Below are 12814 nucleotides of genomic sequence, written 5' to 3'. Positions count from 1 at the left end.
AAGTAGGTAGAGTTCTGCATTGGACTCCTGTCTGTAAAGTCGTGCTATTTTCCTCTCACAGTTCCAAAAGTACATGGGGTTACCAAGGTGATACCCCAGCTTTTGTCCAGGTTTTTGTACAAGGGCTAGACAATTGTGAATTTCCCATTGGGATTAATAAAGTATCTATCTATCTATCTATCTATCTATCTATCTATCTATCTATCTATCTATCTATCTATCTAGACAGAATGTGTTTGACTCCTGGGGTAAATGTAGCTTTTTAAATAAGCAGACAGATAAATATATATACATGAACAAAGTAACCAATAAATGCATGTGCGGTAAACTCTGTTTTTGAAATTCTCAAGATTCTTTATTTGTCACATGCATAGTTATACAGGACAACAAGCAGTGAAATGCATCCTGATCCGCTTATCCAAAACTGTGCAAAGTTAGAAGAATATCAGTTAGATTAACAAAAAGTCATAGATTGAAAGGTAACGGTATAGTAGAACATAATAAATAAGTACAATTATGTGAATAAAGTAGAATTAAGTGTTAAGGTGCAATAGTGTAGTAATTATTGTGCAAAACCAAAGTTAGACTGGTGCATAGTTAAATGAGGTAGTTTGTTTGTTTGCGCTACTGCGATCTTTACTTTTTTATATTTTCTAATTTTCCTACTTTCATATCCTTTAACTTTCTCCACATGTGTATAGTGCCAAGGTTTTTTTTTTTTTTTTTGAGCCTTTCTAATTTCCCTGGGTTCATACTCTCTAACCTGCTCTGCATGTGTTTAGCGTCAACTTTTGTAAGCATCTCTATGAAGTTCTACTTTGTCTTTTACTTACTGTCATTTAATTCTGAGCCGGATTGGACGTGCTTCTTTTTCAATTCCTCTTGTTCCGGGCTGATAATTACTTTCCTTATTTTCTGAATTTGCACCTCGATTATTCTTTTTTGCTCTTTTTTCTGTCCAACGCATTTGAGTCTCTTTTCTCCGCGCTTTTCTTTATTCTTCGTTTAATCATCGACATTTCATTTCTACCCTATTCATTTAATTTCTACCGTATTGACCTTATACACTTTATATGCACTGAGAGCCCTGGAGCTGTGTGTGCTGCATGACTGCCTTTACACTACTGATTTGTTTTTTTTTTTTGATATTGCTTGTAAGTACGGTGTGTCTTGCAAGACTCTCATTCTATGTTCCCGTGAGACGCACCGTGGCAGGTCTCTTTCATCTCGCAGGTCTTTAAATTATCTTCCAAGAAGATCACGTATCATAGACTATCAGGACAGGGGACAGGATTTCTTTTTATAATAGATAGATAGATAGATAGATGATGCCACAAGCTTGGCACACCTATCCTTGGCCAGTTTCGCCCGTTCCTCTTTGCAGCACCTCTCAAGCTCCATCAGGTTGGATGGGAAGCGTCGTTGCACAGCCATTTTAAGATCTCTCCAAAAATGTTCAATCGGATTCAAGTCTGAGCTCTGCCTGGGCCACTCAAGGACATTCACAGAGTTGTCCTGAAGCCACTCCTTTGATATCTTGGCTGTGTGCTTAGGGTCGTTGTCCTGCTGAAAGATGAACCGTCGCCCCAGTCTGAGGTCAAGAGCGCTCTGGAGCAGGTTTTCATCCAGGATGTCTCTGTACATTGCTGCAGTCATCTTTCCCTTTATCCTGACTAGTCTCCCAGTTCCTGCCGCTGAAAAACATCCCCACAGCATGATGCTGCCACCACCATGCTTCACTGTAGGGATGGTGCCAGGTTTCCTCCAAACGTGACGCCTGGCATTCACACCAAAGAGTTCAATCTTTGTCTCATCAGACCAGAGAATTTTCTTTCTCATGGTCTGAGAGTCCTTCAGGTGCCTTTTGGCAAACTCCAGGCGGGCTGCCATGTGCCTTTTACTAAGGAGCGGCTTCTGTCTGGACACTCTACCATACAGGCCTGATTGGTGGATTGCTGCAGAGATGGTTGTCCTTCTGGAAGTTTCTCCTCTCTCCACAGAGGACCTCTGGAGCTCTGCAAGAGTGACCATCGGGTTCTTGGTCACCTCCCTGACTAAGGCCCTTCTCCCCCGATCGCTCAGTTTAGATGGCCGGCCAGCTCTAGGAAGAGTCCTGGTGGTTTCGAACTTCTTCCACTTATGGATGATGGAGGCCACTGTGCTCATTGGGACCTTCAAAGCAGCAGAAATTTTTCTGTAACCTTCCCCAGATTTGTGCCTCGAGACAATCCTGTCTCGGAAGTCTACAGACAATTCCTTTGACTTCATGCTTGGTTTGTGCTCTGACATGAACTGTCAACTGTGGGACCTTATATAGACAGGTGTGTGCCTTTCCAAATCATGTCCATTCAACTGAATTTACCACAGGTGGACTCCAATTAAGCTGCAGAAACATCTCAAGGATGATCAGGGGAAACAGGATGCATCTGAGCTCAATTTCGAGCTTCACGGCAAAGGCTGTGAATACTTATGTACATGTGCTTTCTCAATTTTTTATTTTTAATAAATTTGCAAAAAATCTCAAGTAAACTTTTTTCACGTTGTCATTATGGGGTGTTGTGTGTAGAATTCTGAGGAAAAAAATGAATTTAATCCATTTTGGAATAAGGCTGTAACATAACAAAATGTGGAAAAAGTGATGCGCTGTGAATACTTTCCGGACGCACTGTATAGCTGGTTGGATAATGGATGGATGGATAAAAGTAGCCCTTAGGGGTACTGATATTTACTGTGAGGCAAGTTTTTTTGAAGATTTTTAACACCTGTGATCTGCCTTTTAGAGAATACAAAATCCAAATTGATACAGATCTGTAAGTTCCAAGAAGGCACAGTTAGACGACCAAGAACATTCTTACATATTGAGAAACACGAAGTCGTGCTTCTCTAAGCATTCGCCACAGTCAACAGAAAACTTCACTTCCCACAGCTCACTAAGTTGTCGCAGTTTAGTGACGTCACACCAACGATTGATATACACCGGATTCACGTTTTTATTTCCTCTTGAAGTTTCTGTCATCCTGAGGAGGTGGGTTATGAGAATTTTGAATCCTTTATCATCTGTGTTTTAAAATTTCCATCTGTCCTCATAATCGGTATATTTGTTTTCTTTGATAGGCATTGTTCTTCAGGATGCGAGCCAAGGTAAGATTACATTTCGCATTATTTGTTTTTGGCTTGTGATTCTTGTTACACTGCGATTTGTTCAATCTGTATTTATTTCTGGTAATTTGTGGTCCCTCGTATTTTCCCCTCTTGTAGCCTTGCACGAGACTTCCTCGTGTTAGGGTTTACAATAAACACGCTTTTCGAATTTGCACACCCCGAATAATCGCGTACGATGCCTTTCGTCCGGAAGAAGTGGCCTGTAGGCCTTCGTTTAGTATTGGAGATGGCTTCTTTAAATATGGTGCAAAATGCATCTAATAACAATAAAAAAAAGTTAAGTTACTTTTTCCTAATAAGCTGAGTGAATCACGTCTGTGGAAATCGGACAGGAGTTTCACACGTTTTTCTCTGTTCAAATTCGGAACGTAGCAGCTAAGACTTGTGGGCGATTAGTGCATGGAATTGATTTGGTGAGGGTTACGTTAACGTGGATTATTTGTTACCATCTAATCCGCGCATTATTTTCCGAGCAGGTTTGTTCATAAACTCATTCAAGCACTTGATTGGATTTGGAGCAGTGGCTCGTGTTCCTAAGGAGCAAAGCAGGACAACCCCGCAGGTCTTCGGGCGGTGGATGGTAGCGGCGGCGGCAGTCGCACAAAACCCTTGCGGACTGCCCAGTGGCCACACACATTGGTAGGCCCTGAGCTGCAGCGGCACGTAAACACCGCTCTCGAACAGCCGGCCACTTTAATCTGTTACAATTCGTTACTCGTAGGCATTTTCCCCCTTAAACCCCACATTTACATAAAATAACTCAAGTTGGTTACTTGTACAGAAATCTTTTTTTTTATTTTTATTATAATATAACCTCCACCAAAGAAGCTTTACCTCTGCATGCCACGCCAGAAATTTAATATGATGTGAAACGAGCGGAGTTGCTTGAACAATTCAACCGGGGTGACCTAACGGTTTGAAGATTACTAGGTCTGAACATAGTGACTAAATGGACAAAAGTATTGGGACGCCTGACCATTAAAGCAACGGGGACTTAATCCTAATGCATTTAAAGACCCAGACTGTAATATGGAGTTGCCCCCCTTTGCAGTTAATAGCCGTTTCCATTCTTCTTGGAAGGCTTTCAACAAGATTTTGGAGAGTTTCTGTGGAAAGGTGTGCCCATTCATTCTGTAGGGTATTTATGAGGTTAGGCACTGATGTTGGTGAAGGCCTGGCTCGCAAATTCCTTTCCAGTTCATCCTAAATGTGTTCGATGGGGTTGAGGTCAGGGCTCTGTGCAGGTCGGTCAGGTTCTTCCTCACTGAACTCCTCCAGCTACAGTATGTCTCTATGGACCTTGCACAGTCATGCTGGAATAGAAAAGGGCCTGCCCCAAAACTGTCTCCACAATGCTATGCTTCCAACTTGATCCAAAATGTCTTGGTATGTTGAAGCATTAAGATTGCCCTTCACTAGAAGTAAGAGGCCTAGCCCGAACCCTGACAAACCGCCCCACACCATTGAACAAACTTTACAGTTGGCACAGTGCAGCCAGGCAGGTAAAGTTCTCCGGCACCCAGACTCGCCCCTCTGACTGCCAAACAGAGAAGTGTGATTCGTCACTCCATAGAACCCGTTTCCACTGCTCCACAGTCCAGTGGCGGTGTACTTTACACCACTCCGTCCAGCACGTGCCATCAGACTTGGTGATGTGAGGCTTGCATGCGGCTGCTCACTCTTGCAGTCCCATTCCGCACAGTTTTTATGCTTACATTAATGCCAGTGGAAGTTTGGAGCTCTTCAGCTATGGAATCGGCAAAGTGTTGGCGACTTTTATGCCCCTTAGCTCTGTGACTTTATGTGGTCTTCCGATTCGTGGCTGAGTTGCTGTTGTATCTAAAAGTGTCCACTTTCCAGTACCACCACTTACTGTGGATCCAGCAAGAATGAAATTTCATGAATTGTCTAATTGCAAAGGTGGCATCCTTTCACAGTAGCTCTTCAGAACATCCCATTTTGTTTCATAATAAATGTTTGTAAATGGAGGCAGCATGGTCAGGTGCTTGATATTTTTACACCTGTGGCAACGGGTCTGATCGAAGCACTTGAATTGAATACGTTTGTCCATGTAGTGTATACTGGTGGCTGTAAAATGTCGCTGATGATAAATCATATGGCAGACATATGCTGTGCCAAATTTTTTAAAAACTGCTGATTGCATGATCGTTGCATACGTGCTCAAGCTGTATGAGCTCATTCGCTCCAAATGACATGCCACCCCGTGGAGGATCAGACTACATGACTACAAAGCCCTGACAGAAAACGTGATGGCCACAGGCTTCTCAGCATGTCAACAAAGAAAAGATAAAGACGCAACTGGACCCACGGGTGATTGAGGGCACACACTAAAGTCTCAATTTTATAAAGAGAATTAGAGAGGTGTAGTTTATCGTTGAGTGTTTGGTTTTTTTTTTTCCCCCGATTTTAAGTTTACTAAGATGCTCCTATTGTTGGCCATTTAGTTGTTTGCGTTTCTCTGATGCTTGTTCTTTGAAATCAAACGTGTACAGATTTGCATGACAAAACTCAATGTACAATATGCTGTAATGGATGCACAGTGACTTCAGAAAATCGGGTTGTTGGACTGTTCAAACCACAAGATATCTGACGTGATAAATTCTTCAAATCGAAAGACAGCAGTCCGGTATCGTACTGCATGTGGACTGATGGCCAGTGAAACTGGAATTTGAGAAGACTCTGAAAACCAGTAGGCTTAGATTAGAAGCGCAGTGTATGCCCGGTGTGACACCGGAGGAGTTTGTTTTGCAGGGTAGTTGTATGATGGTATGGACTCTGAAATGAGGGCGCTGCTCCTTTTGAGCACTCGACTTGGCTGAATGCTTTTCCCTCTCCCACCCTTTTATATATATATATATATATATTATTTTTTTTTTAGACTGTAAGGCCATGTTGCTAGGTGATACTTTTCTGGTATGTTTGGTGTGACCCCCCCAATTTTAGGAAGTTGGAGGAGAGCTGTAGTCAGCCCAGTTGTGTAATGTGACCTGCTCAGTGAGCCACCTCAAAAAAGTCAAGAGCTTGATTTTTGTTTTTATGTTGTTGGGGTTCTCTTCTGTGCATGAGATTGTGGCTAATTTTACTGTACCTGTGAACCGTACATACAGCACAAGTTCTGTCAGGCGATTCATTATTTGTTCTCACAAAAAGGGACAAGCATGACTGTGCTGAAGGGTCAGCTGACCTGGTGGTTGGCCTTTTTGACTAGAGGTCGTGTAACGTGACATTGCCTTTGGGCACTTGTTCGGCAGCAGGGCTGTGTAGCTGGCTCCTTTGTTTTAAGTGCTATTTCATTCTTGTATGGAGCTTTAGAGTGTGAGTCCACGTTTACAGTTAAGGGTTTATGGGGTATTGTCATATGTGTATACAGAGTAAAGTGAAATTCTTACATTCGTGAGCTAATGTGCATCTAACATTCCCAACGCTGTTATTAGTAAGTAGAACTCTTAAAAGTGCAAATTTCATAAAATATGTACACGGTGTAATCAGTAATTGTTTTTTAAACATGTCTGCCTTATACAAAAGGTTTTTCTGGGTAATCGTAAAGAAAAAGTCTTTAATGAAACCTGCAAGACGTCTACTTTTGTAATTTGTTGTCCATGTGTCACAAGGAGGAAATTACTGAGTTGTGTTTTCCTTCTTCTTCATTCATTTACATAATCTTAGTGAGTTGAAGGTACTCGGCAGCATTGGCACATAAAGGCCAGTTGTGTAGTGTGACATGCCCAGCAGCCGACTCCACACTAGACTGCGACTCGTGAGCCCCAACGGGTCTGATTTATGTCTTTAGTCATAGGGATGGCTGTGTGCGCGTGACGGTGGACAACCAATAAATGGTCATCTGGAAATAAAATGCAACGACGAGGAATAAGGAAAGCTGGTGTTTTGGATCTCACAAACTGAAGAGAAGTTTGTCTATTGTCGCATATTTAGCTTAACACAAGGAGCTGGGTTTGTGACTGAACACACAGTACCTGTTAACCCTTTGTACAGCATGGGCACCACGTTATTGGCTGTCCGAAGAAAAGAGCAAGCACCACCGCTGGAATGACTACATTTGGCATGCCCAGTGATTGCCAGTCATGTAAAGTGATGTGGCCCAGTGTTTGAGAGCCACCATTCATTTTGTGCCATTTTTATTAATCTATTTTTACACAATAATAACAGACCTAAACAATAGTGTTGTTTCTGGAAGGAAACTGAGCAGATGACCATGCCTTCTGAAGCACAAAGGTCCTCCATGGGTGCTGCATCATTTTCAGTGTCCCCAGTTCATTCATACTGGGTAAGCTCCACGTGTACCATTCCACTGCTTGAAGAAAGTTCACATTGTGGAAAGTGAGGCTCTTACTCGCTTGTTTGTGCTTTTTGGTATCCGTCTTCAGTTACACTTTCCTCTCCACCCAGTTTGCCTCTTGGAATGTGGTCACACTGGTAGTGGCTAAAGATGGTACTCCTACCCACAACCCCTTTTCCACTTTTACTGCCTAACGGGATCCTCAACCAGAAGTCCTTTTAGCCATTTGTGAAGCCTTTCTCTCTCCAAGCTGTTTGTGTAATCCATTGTTTCAAGGATTATTAAAGAATTTATATGGATTTATCGTTTATGATATAAACAAGTCAGTCTGTCTTCAGAATGCGTGTTGCACCATACTCTTGTGTTCTTCAGTTCCTCATGAGAGGCTGTTTAATTGTACAGAAGTTGAGTAGCATTGGTGTGTTGGCATCTACATAAACACTCCTGGTGCTGCTTTGGCATCTACATAAACACTCCTGGTGCTGCTTTGTAGCCAATCTTTTAGTCTGTAGTAGGATTTACATCATGTATGGTGCATGTATTTAGAGTTATTTATTTAATCTTTTTATTTTTTTTTTCCTTTCTTGTCTGTTCCTTCTCCACAATATTATCTCTCATCCGGTCTTAGTGGAGGAAGAAGCGTATGAGACGGTGAGTACTCTTAACCTTTTATAGTGTACAGGTCCATGTTGCACTTGTTTCAAGAGGTTGGTGTAAATTTAGTGTAATGAATACGTTGAGTTGGCAATGGATTATTTATATATTTAAAAAAAAAAAAAAAATGAGCTTGGCTTTTTTTTGTTTAACTTTTTCAGTGAATTTATTAAACAAGCCTAAAGCAGAATAAATAACTGAACTACACTAGCAGTAAATTTAGTTTTGTCAGGGTTGAGACAGGACTGTTCTGCATTTGTCTTGTATTGCTATCATTTAGACTGACAATCCAGTATACTCAAGTGAATTTACTATATTTTTGAATGTTGGTGCACTAGAGAGATTGGTCATTTTAGACTAATTTTACAATTTTTGTTGTGTTTTTTTTTTTAATAGGCTGAAACGTAAAAGAAGAAAGATGAGGCAGAGGTCCAAGTAGAATGTTTCTACAGTTTGACCGGACTGGAAGTGAATGTCGCCCAGCTGTTGTAGAGACTGTCTGAGACCTGAAGCATATTTTGTACTGCAGACCCCACCTTCTGGGACCCACCTAAGAAATCTTTGTGGAAATTCGCTTGCCATTATCCGGGACCTGCCTAAAAAGAACCTCATTTTGTGGAATCTCAATGTGCTACAGTAGCATTGTATGAAATAAATTTGAGGATACATTTTTTTTTTTCTTATTTGTATTTCTAAAATTGGTTACAAAAAGGACTGAAACAAAAGCAGAGCTCTGTTCAAATAGTTTTTGGGGGTTTTATCCAAATCCTTAAAGTCAGGGCAGTGTTTGTAATGTTGTTCGATCCCAACATGGGAGCCAGGTAGATTCTTGCTTCAGCATATTGTGAAGCGTTACAACTTGAGTTTTGAGTGTGCTGTGTCACAAAACTCCCAGAAGCACACAATCTTTGGAGACTAGTGTTATTATGCCCAGACTCCGTACTTATTCTGTGTTGCACTGTGACTGTAAGGTGTGTTCTCCACCCGTTCCCTTCATTCATATGTACCGAGAATAGGCCTGCATCTTTTTGGTGAGAGTTCATGGAACAGAAACGGTTTCAGCCTTGAATGCTGCACGAAGCCAATAAAAAGTGCAATTCCAAACGGTAACAAAGTGTTCTATGTAAAACTACTTAGCGTTTTGAATATCACTTTTGAACACTAGTAAAGAAAATAATAATGCAAGCGGGAGAATTGATTGAATTTTCAGGTAGTAAATATAACCAGCGTGATAAGCTGAAGTGAATTCTACATCAGTTTGCAGATTGTGCTTTTACCACCACATGGCTGCGAAGAATTGAGCAAGTCGGCCCCAGTAACGCCACACGTTTGTTTGTTGCAGTAATATATAGTTTGTTTTTAATTGAACATTTGTCATAGATGATGAAATACTTTCATACACGAACAACAAAATTGGATGTTTGACTTAAAAGCTGTACAACACAACCTAGAACCTTCTATCACAAATATTTAAAGCAATAATGTGGGGAGGTAGTGAATCGTCTTAACTTTAAAACAAGTCCTTTATGCACACTAATGCCTCCACTTCCCTCAGTATAGTTGCATTACTCCCATGGCTAGAGGTAGAAATTCTTGCTGTTCCTGTAGTTCATTTTTTCCCCTGTACCAGAGAATACAATGGCAGGTGTTCACATGTGAGGTGAAGGCGTTTGTCATGTTCTGGTTGACATTTCATTTCTTGTTCATTTTCCTGAACCAACTCGTCGTGTAGTCCTCGAGTTTTGGTGAATTGTGAGGTTTTCTTGTACTCGACCAGCTGCTGTCATTCTTTGTCTAGCAGTGCAGTTTGCCCACTCTAAAGACGCATCTTGACAAGATCTTCCGTCTCATCTCCGTTGCATTGTTCTGGGGCCCAAAACTGTCTTCTATCACAGTCGGTAATCCTTGTGACTGATGGGCTGACCTAGCCACTCTTGTGCCCTGCTTGTAGGAAACAAAATATACACAAATTTGAGTAGGTGACTAAAATAATGGACAGAAACTGACAGCATTAAAATGTTTTGTGAGTGTGGTGTTGGATGTGCATAATGGCGTCCTTCACTATGTCCATTTGTTCTTTAGAGATGGAACTGGCATGGATGAGATCTTTAAAATTTGACCATATTGTGTGGTTTGATGTCCGTCAGTGGTCAAGCTTACTTGAAGGATTTTTTTTTTTATATATGTACTAAACTGGTTATTACAAATTATTTTTATGTGGCATTAACATGTTGGACATTCATGGGGCATTGTGCCAATCTCCACTTGAGAGAGACCAGTGACCAGCTACTGGGTGTTAGGCAGAAATCTCTTATGCAGGGTATGACGAATCAAGTTGGCACTCCAAGTACCCTACCACCTTTAGGGTGTAATAAGTTGTGTGGCAAAAGAACAAACATTTGCTCTGCGCCTTTTCTACCCTTCATTCACTTTCACCTAAAGCACTCCTGTGGATGTCACAGAACACCTCTGGGCTTCAGTGGTAACCTTATGGTGGATATGTCAGCTGAAACATAACAAAGGGTTGAGCTAAGAAGAAAAAGAAGACAATTCAGGAGATAAAGAGGACTGAAGGGAGCAGACGAGCATGAAGTCAACAACAAAGAGCTGAATAAGAGACTTGGGGAAAACTGAAAATTAAGCATGAAAGCACCAAAACAAATACTGCAGTGAAGTGTAAGGATGTAATTGATTTAGAAACGTAACCGGGCCTTCCGAGGGGGAAACAGGTGGGTGAAATCTCACGGGGGCCTCCATGAGGAACGTGCCTATGGGGATGAGCCTAGTGTGCAGATTACACCTGAACCCAGAGGGCATTTGGTTCAAGCTTTCAAAAAAACTCAAAAGTTGGGAAGCAAAGGAGAAGTCTGGAAAAAAAACGAAGCCGACAAAGGTCTGTGAAGCACCTACCATGTTTGATAGACAGGTAAGCTGTAATGAATTATACGGTCAGGTACCTGTGTGAGGTTTTGAGTTTTAGTTTGTTATGCAAGTCAGTTCTTAGTAATGCTAATATACATTCCTTCATTGGTCGTGGACTGAATTAGCCTTGATGTGTGAGTGTGTGTCCACCCTTTGATGGCCTGGTGTCCTATCCAGATATTATTTCTGGCTGGTGTCTATTGTTTGTTGGGATAGGCTGCGTCTTCCCTACCACCCTGCCCTGAGTAACAACAAGATGGACGGGTGGATGAATCTTTGCAATCCAGTTCTGGGTTGTGGGGACCAGCAGCCTCTGTAAACGAAAGTCAGTCGTGCATAGCTTACACCCGGCCAAACTCCGAAGGGGCAAACCAGAGTCTCCAATCAACTGAATAAACTGGGATACCCAGAGAGAAACCCAATGCAGATAGATAATGGGGGAGAATGTAGGCCACCACACAGACTGTCTAGGCTGGAGTTCAAGTCCTGGGCTTCTTGGAAGTGTGGGGCAGCAGCACAAGCCATTGTGCCACCATAGCTCCCAGTATGTTGTTATAAATAAAAGGAATGTGTATGGCATACAAAAATAACTGATTTTCATGAAGTTTAAGGAGAGAGATATGGGGCCTCTAAATTGTTTTTGTCAGCTATCTTTAAACCAAATGGGAATGAATTTACATGAGTTTGTTAATGTACTACACAAAATGGCTGCTTTTGTATTTAATGGGGGGGCATTTAAAGATTAGGTCTGCTCACAACATTGGTTGATAAGATGTTGTACCTGTCATTTTTGAACTAAATGGTGGCTGCAAATTCACAGTGATGGAAATCAACTTAGCAAACACTTCATTAGTAGGTTGGGGTTTTTGAAGAACTCCTTTAGAAGGTATTGGGGCTCGTTTACTATTAAACCATTTAGCAGAAGGGGTAAACAACAATAATAATACAAATAATAATTACATTTTTCTAACCTAACCAAAGTGCTTTACATAGAGAGTGGGGAGCCACCCAACCATCACCAATATGCTGCCTCCATCTGGATGGCAGCCATTCTTGCACCAGTATGCTCATCACATATTCGCTATTAGATGGTGAAGGGGTGAGGGCGATAGTTAAGACAGTAAGGAGCAGGGGATGATTAGGGGGCCAGAGTGACCAGGCCATGGAAGGAAGTTTAGCCAGGTCACACCCTGCTCTTTTTGAAAGATGCCACAGACTGTCAGGACCACAGTTCTACATCTCATCCAAAGGATGATGCCAATTGTTACAGCCCAGTATCCCCATCACTGCACCAGGGCATTGGGATCCATAAACAGATCATGGGGTAAGTGCCCCCTGCTGTCCTCTCTCACACATCTTCCACCAGCAACCAAAGTGTTTCCTAGATACTCCCACCCATGTACTGATGGGACCCAAACAAGTGGCGGAAGGGCAGAAGGTATGGCTGCTAACAAGTATGGGCATTGGGAAGGGAAGCTGGATGTTGATGGAGTGATGATCATTCTAATATACAATGTAAGATCTTTACAACTCTGTAAATGACTTCAAGCTAAAACCTTCAATGAAAATGTGGCTGAGGATACAGGGAGTGGTAAAATGGTATTTGTCTTCTTCATCCCCAACTTCCTATAACACCATCTTAATTTAGATCAAACACCACTAATTCCACCAGGATTAGCTTTAGCATAGTCTCGCTGAAGCCAGGCATATTGAGACAACAAAGTGAATTGTGTCTAAAACTGAGTGGGAACAAGTGGC

At 41.8% G+C, this 12814-nt stretch overlaps 1 long non-coding RNA gene across 1 annotated transcript; it reads left to right on the top strand.

The window, feature by feature from the left end:
* The first annotated feature begins 2930 nt into the window (after window positions 1-2930).
* Window positions 2931-8807, top strand: LOC114648830 (uncharacterized). The gene is made up of 4 exons (XR_003715750.2): window positions 2931-3025; window positions 3115-3141; window positions 8109-8131; window positions 8531-8807. It is a non-coding gene; the product is annotated as an uncharacterized LOC114648830 (long non-coding RNA).
* The last annotated feature ends 4007 nt before the right edge of the window (window positions 8808-12814 follow it).

Source organism: Erpetoichthys calabaricus, chromosome 3, assembly GCF_900747795.2.
Source record: "Erpetoichthys calabaricus chromosome 3, fErpCal1.3, whole genome shotgun sequence".
In the NCBI taxonomy this organism is placed as follows: Eukaryota; Metazoa; Chordata; class Cladistia; order Polypteriformes; family Polypteridae; genus Erpetoichthys; species Erpetoichthys calabaricus.
Note: the sequence above shows the minus strand (reverse complement) of the source record. Positions and strands in the feature narration are given on the sequence as shown.